We start from the raw sequence: 6419 nt of genomic DNA, 5'->3' as shown, positions 1-6419 counted from the left end.
TCATTCCATTCCAATTCATTCACAAATAGAAACTGGAAACAGAGACATCCTTAGGAGACAAAGATCAGGGCCGCCTGTGTCGAATTAGAGAAATAGATCTGTCGTCCATTAATTAAATTCATTTGTCGTCTAGATTTGCACAAGGCAAATGCAAACCATATCGTAACGTCGTTACGACGGTATCACACAGATATCAAATGAAGTCAATTCTGAAAGTGTCGTCTTTTTAGAAGATCTTCGTTTCGAGGCGCTTATTTGTGCGAAAAGAGATGAACTAGGAAAAGTTTTTTTTTTATTTTATATTATGACACTGATGGTAAATGATGACACTTGGTTTTGTGTTTGATACCAATGATAAATAGCACGTGGCTTTGTGTTATGATAAAAATGCTAAATGATGACACACGTCTTTGTGTTATCGCACTGATGATAAATGATGAGTCATGGTTTTATGTTATGATACTGATGATAAATAATGACACGTGGTTTTGCATCATGATACTGACGAGTGTTAGGAAAGTAATGTAAGATTTTCCTGGTTAATGTTAATGTAGAATTGATAAAAATAATAACTAAAGTTATCTCACACTAATGCTATGATATTAATGCTTTGTTTTATGATACTAATAATAAATAAAGACTCATGGTTTTGCATTATGATACTGATAAATGTTACGAAATGAATGTAAGATTTACCGGATAAATATAAAGAAGTATAGAATTGATAAAATAATTTTTAAAACGTTCATGGGATGGTTAAAAGTGTTTGAAATAATATTCTAGTTTAAAAAGATCTTCGATGGGTGTTTGTGGATAGAAACTGAAGAAAGTTTTTTTATTTTTATGTTATAGGTCATATGTTATGATAATGTCGATTCATGGTGTTGTGTTATGATGGTAGAAACAGAAATATCTCAAAGAGAAAGCTGATTGTGAAAGAATTATAGAAATCTATCGGTCGTCCATTAAGTAAATTCATCTGTAGTCTGGATTGCACAAGACAGATGCAAACTATATCATAGCGTCGTTATGGTTTCTCAAAGATATTAAGTGAAGTCATTTTTAAAAGTGCCTTCTTTTAAAAAAATTCTTAGATTCATGGCGTTTATTTGTGTGAATAAAAATGAACTAGAAAAAAACTGTTTATGTTATGATACTGATGGTGAATTAGGACATATGGTATGTGTTAGATACTGATGATAAATGATGGCACGTGGCTTTTTAGTATGATACTGATGCTAAATGATGACACGCTGCTTTGTGTTATGATACTATTGATAAATGATGATACGTGGTTTTTTGTTATAATACTGATGATAAATAATGGCACATGGTTTTGCATCAGGATACTGATGAATGTTAGGAAAGTAATGCAAAGTTTATCTGCATACGATACTGATGAAGGTTGGGAAATGAACACAAGATTTATCTATTCAAAATTAGAAAATATAGTGATAATAGAATATTTTTATAATTATTTTATGTTTTTGACACTCTCATGCATGGCAGAAAAGGTTACTTGTCGTAGTTTAAAAAGCTGTGGAATTCCTTTATTAGCACAATCATAGTTCATATGTCTAAGTAAAAGGGAGCCTAATCAATGTTAGGGTGCCAACTTACCTAATCAATGTTAGGAAATAACAGTTTGATCAAATAATCTTTTAACTCAATTCTCATTTAATGGGTGTTTATGCATGTAAAACAAACGTATTCATTACACTGTTCAACTCCTTGTATTCGTATTTTTCAACCAAACTTGAAGACAAGGGGACTTACGAACTACATACTGGTACAAACCCCATTCGTGTAGGACTTCATGAACAAAATTCCCCACAAGGATTTTCTTTCTTCTTCAGAAATATACGAGTTCCACGACCCCGAGAGGCTTGCTCTATGGGTATTTTTTAGTCCCTGATACGGTGAACATTATAAACAGACAATAGTACTGATAAGAAGTGAAGTTCAAAGGAAACATAATTAATTACGAAATTATTTCATCATTTTTTCAGTTGGAGAAAGCATGCAGAATTCAGATTACTCTTTTGGATCAAAAGTAAAATTTATTGATATTCCTTAAAATATTAGTAGGATCAATGTAAATTACTGTTCCTTCTCAAATCAGCAAAGTTATTTTAGATATTCAAACGGATATTCAGGCAACTATGCACCCATGCTCATATTTTCAGTCTCACATTTCTGAGCTAAATTTTCAATTACTTCAATCACGAAACGTTAACTCTAGGCTTTTGGAGAAAAGACGGCTATTTTCCACCATTTTAATGAATAAAAGAGAACACCAGCTGAGAGAATAATTATGTTCTATTGTCGTAGCTTGAAAGGATTTTGTTTTAAAGCTTGTCTATTATTTTGTTTCATCATGGCAGTTGTCTTTGATGGTGAATAAGGTTTGTAATAGTTATTTAAATTTCCAATTGTTTAACGTTCCCTTAGCTAACTTTAGAATAATACTGCATTTTACACATTAAATTTTTCATTCTCACCATTCTCATATCATTCAATGCTTTATTACAATAGATTAAGAAAAAAGTGGTATCTGGAACCTTTTATTTATTTGCTAATTTATTTACTTTTTTTTTTCATCTTTATCTCCAAAAGCATTCTATTTTATAATCGGTATTGCGCAGCCCACCCATTCGTAGGGTTTATGACCATAAATTTTCAACTCCGTAATAGTTTATTCTCTAAAATTTAATATTTATAAACACTATAATTCAAACAAACTAAAAACATATAAAAATTGTATCTAAGCTATGTTAATTTATTTATTTATTATTTTTTTGAAGAAAAAAAAGTGAGTTTATTGGAACAATTTTTGTTTCACTACTTTTCACGCCTACAATAAAAAAAATTGAGTTTCAATACAATAATACCATGTTTTAGCACATAATACTTACATAAAACAGAAATGAATTAAAAATTTCAAAACTCGGACCTCGATGATAATCGGGTACACGAAAACAAGTTCTATTTTTAATCGATCGATAATATTTCCGTGTAGTTAGTTTATCTTCAGCTTCAGCTTATTTTCTTTCTTAACAAAAAAGACTTCTGTTTTAATCTCTAGAATCGTTTAACCATCCTGAGTATTGAAACAATAATTTTTCGGTAGTAATTTAATTTAAAATTTAAATAAAAAAAGTGATCTTTACACATGTCTCGTGTTTTGGCATTGTTTTATTAAGCCAGTTTTCAAGGAAAAAATTCTTTTCTGTCTGGCTCTATTTTGTAGCATCTAATAGTCAAGAAATAATAGCATTCTCCCTTTATTTCTTTTTAACGATTGACAATCATGCCTTATGAATTTAAAATAAACTCAGTGGCGCGACTGTCCATGAAGGGTCAATGCCTATTGTGTCCATCTCAATTTTCTCTTCCAGTCTTTCTTGACTTTTTTCTACCCTGATAGAAACGAAAACATGACTTATATGCTCATATGATTGATGCTATTATTAAAATTTTAAAAAAAAATTATTTGTCGAAAATTGTCATTTCCTATTATGTTAAATACAAAATGTATCAAGATTATTTACTGACCTTATGGTCAAGCATGCAATCACATTTATAATCTATGACATGGTAAAGGACTTCTATTTTTGTGGGGATGAATACAATATAATAATACAAATACAAATATAATAATTCAGTTAGATAATAATACAAGTACATATTTAAGCTGCCTTTAAATATTTTTCTTGAAAAATCAAAGAGATTTTAAGCTAAAAATCATAGTTTTTCTTCCTTTTAAAAATAGTTTAAAATATTGATTAAGTAATTAAAACCCAGAAAAATGCAATTTGATGCATTACAAAACATTTATTAGCCAATCATCCATTGTAAAAAGTATTTAATCTTGAAATTACATTGGGATACGGCATCTTCTACTGCTTTTTCTTTGCACTAACTCCACCAAAATTGGCAAGCATGCGAGACGCGCTTACAGGAATAGGAATTTAATCACCATAAGAGACTTTCAAACCTGAAACGAAAATGGAAATACGTATACAAAATGTAATTTGTTGTATGAGTTTGCAATTTTTATTATTTTGTTAAATGAATGCTTTTGATATCAGAAGAAAATAAAGGTTTTAATTTTGAATTGTGTCGGATAGTAGCTCACAGTACAGATACATGACATACATCATTCCATGTTTCTTGCATATTTCTAAGGTGCATATTTTTTAAGAGCATTTTAAAAAATATAATTTTGCATGGAAAATAATTTGAACAAATTTGGTCAAACAGTTCTTGAGAAATCAAGCATTTAATAGACAATGAATGCCGACCGGCCTGTGCAGGGGGCAGAGAACTGTCCTTGCATCAGAAAGGTTGTGGGTTCGAATCCCGGAAAGGGCATGGATGTTTCATTCTTTCTCTGTGTGTGTTCTGCGTCCTTTCTCCTTTGTGTGTGAATGTGACCCGCCCTATAAACTGGTTGTAGTTGTGTAAATGGCGTGGCAGACGTTGAATTCTTGGCCATAGATGGCGCCACTGAAAAACAAGAGCAATCGCGCCCCCACTGCCTAAAACAGGCAAACGACAAAAAAAGAAGAAAAAATAGACAATAAATATTAAATATAAGCGAATTTCATAACTATATGCACAAATTTTTCAATTCGAATAAAAACTTCTGGAAGTATGACGAAATGCACAAAAAGTAAAATTAGCATAAGGGAGTCCAAATTTCAAATCGCTCTCCTGACCAAACTATAGGGATCATATTTTTCAATTGTGGCCACCCCCTATATTTTGGTGGTCAAAAATCTGAATCCGCCGGGAAAAAAGGTATGTTTATTCACATAAAGTACGTTTTTGTGTCTAATTTCGAAGCTTAAAATATCGTCTGCACTTATTAACTAGCATATTAGAGGTCACCTCCTTGAACCATTAAGATTGAGTCCAAAACGTGAAGATCCGATCATTCGATGAAAAATTATTCAGGACCGTCCGTTTTTTTTCTCACTGTACATATGCGTGCAGTGGAACAAAGTGTAGTCCAGTCTACACTCAGATCAGATAATTTTTTTTACCTGTCCTCCTGGCGTTAGCTCCATAGACTAATTGCAGAAATTGCAAAGAATAACTATTATAACGGATGCTCCCGCGAAAACAATTGCAACAATAAGGAATGAGGACATAGCCATCTTCTTGCCTTTCTTATAGCTTGAACCTGAAATGTAAGAAAGAAGCATTTTATTTTCGCTTTTTCAAAATTGAAAAAAAATTGGTTTAAATAACACTTATTATTAGCTTATTTTTTGAGATATACGTGTATACATTTAACTGTCTTACCTTACTTATAGTAAAAAATGGAGTAAAATAATTTTTTGCTCACAAATTAATGTTTAATTGACAAAGGAATAGAAAATTTATCACACTTCTGACTTAGTCGATCAGTTTAAAGGAGGGATTAAAATAATCCAATCTTGTAGGTTTAGAAAAAAAGGAATGCTATCACATTTCGTTTTGATTCGATCTTAAAATTTATCCACAAATAAAGTGCAAATCTTCAAAAGTTTTAATCCATCTCCAGCAGTTTATATTTTTATTACGAGGAATCAGAAAGATTTTTCGAAATTTGATTAATTCTTTCTTAGGCAATTAGTATAGAATTAAGCCTAAATACCTTATATTCGTATGCAATTAATTGAATTTTTTCGTTTCTTAATGTTAAGAAGAAAATGAGGATTCTGATGTAAATATTATGATTTTTTTCATTTCTATTGATAATAAACTTAAACTAAACTATTGAAAGAAGAATTATTAAAAGAACTACTTAAGCCGTTTATAGTAACCCAATTTCAGCTAAAATATTAACCATACTTTAAATACACGTTACAACAGTAGCGTCAGAGTAAAATAGCTTAAATAACATCATAAAAATTAAAAAAGTATTTACTTGATTATTGATTAATAATTTTAATTTTTATGTTATGAACTGTTTAAATTATAAATTATGATTTCTTATAATAACCGAGCATGAAATATTAAACACATCCATTTAAGTGGATGGGCTTAACAATTTTCTTTAAATTTAAATAATTCTTTCAAATAGTATTGCAAATCTAAAGAAATTAATATAAAAAGAAACTTACTTAAACAGAGAGATTTGATGATAAGTTTAAAGATCTTTTTCTTTATTTTTTCTATCTGACTAAATCTGATTTGAACCAACTTGTAATGAGCTGTTTTGAATTGTTATCTTCTTATTGTTCTAAATTAATGACACAAAACAACAATCGCTTATTAAACAAATCAATACATTTTAATTTTTGAGATTGCCATGTGTGGTTAAATGCACAACACTGTATACCCACCCATTGTTAATCTGTGTTGACTTTTTTAAGAGCCTTTTCTGTAATATATTTAAAACTTGTGATCTTCTGTCTATCATCTACACT

The 6419-nt window shown here is 30.1% G+C and overlaps 1 long non-coding RNA gene across 1 annotated transcript; it reads right to left on the bottom strand.

Moving 5' to 3' along the window:
• Positions 1–3822: 3822 nt before the first annotated feature.
• Positions 3823–6400, bottom strand: LOC107457356 (uncharacterized). Its single transcript, XR_001585820.3, has 3 exons — positions 6114–6400; positions 5049–5188; positions 3823–3997 (listed from the first exon to the last, which is right to left on the bottom strand). It is a non-coding gene; the product is annotated as an uncharacterized lncRNA (long non-coding RNA).
• Between the last annotated feature and the right edge of the window lie 19 nt (positions 6401–6419).

This window comes from Parasteatoda tepidariorum, chromosome 3, assembly GCF_043381705.1.
Source record: "Parasteatoda tepidariorum isolate YZ-2023 chromosome 3, CAS_Ptep_4.0, whole genome shotgun sequence".
Taxonomy (NCBI): domain Eukaryota; kingdom Metazoa; phylum Arthropoda; class Arachnida; order Araneae; family Theridiidae; genus Parasteatoda; species Parasteatoda tepidariorum.
Note: the sequence above shows the minus strand (reverse complement) of the source record. Positions and strands in the feature narration are given on the sequence as shown.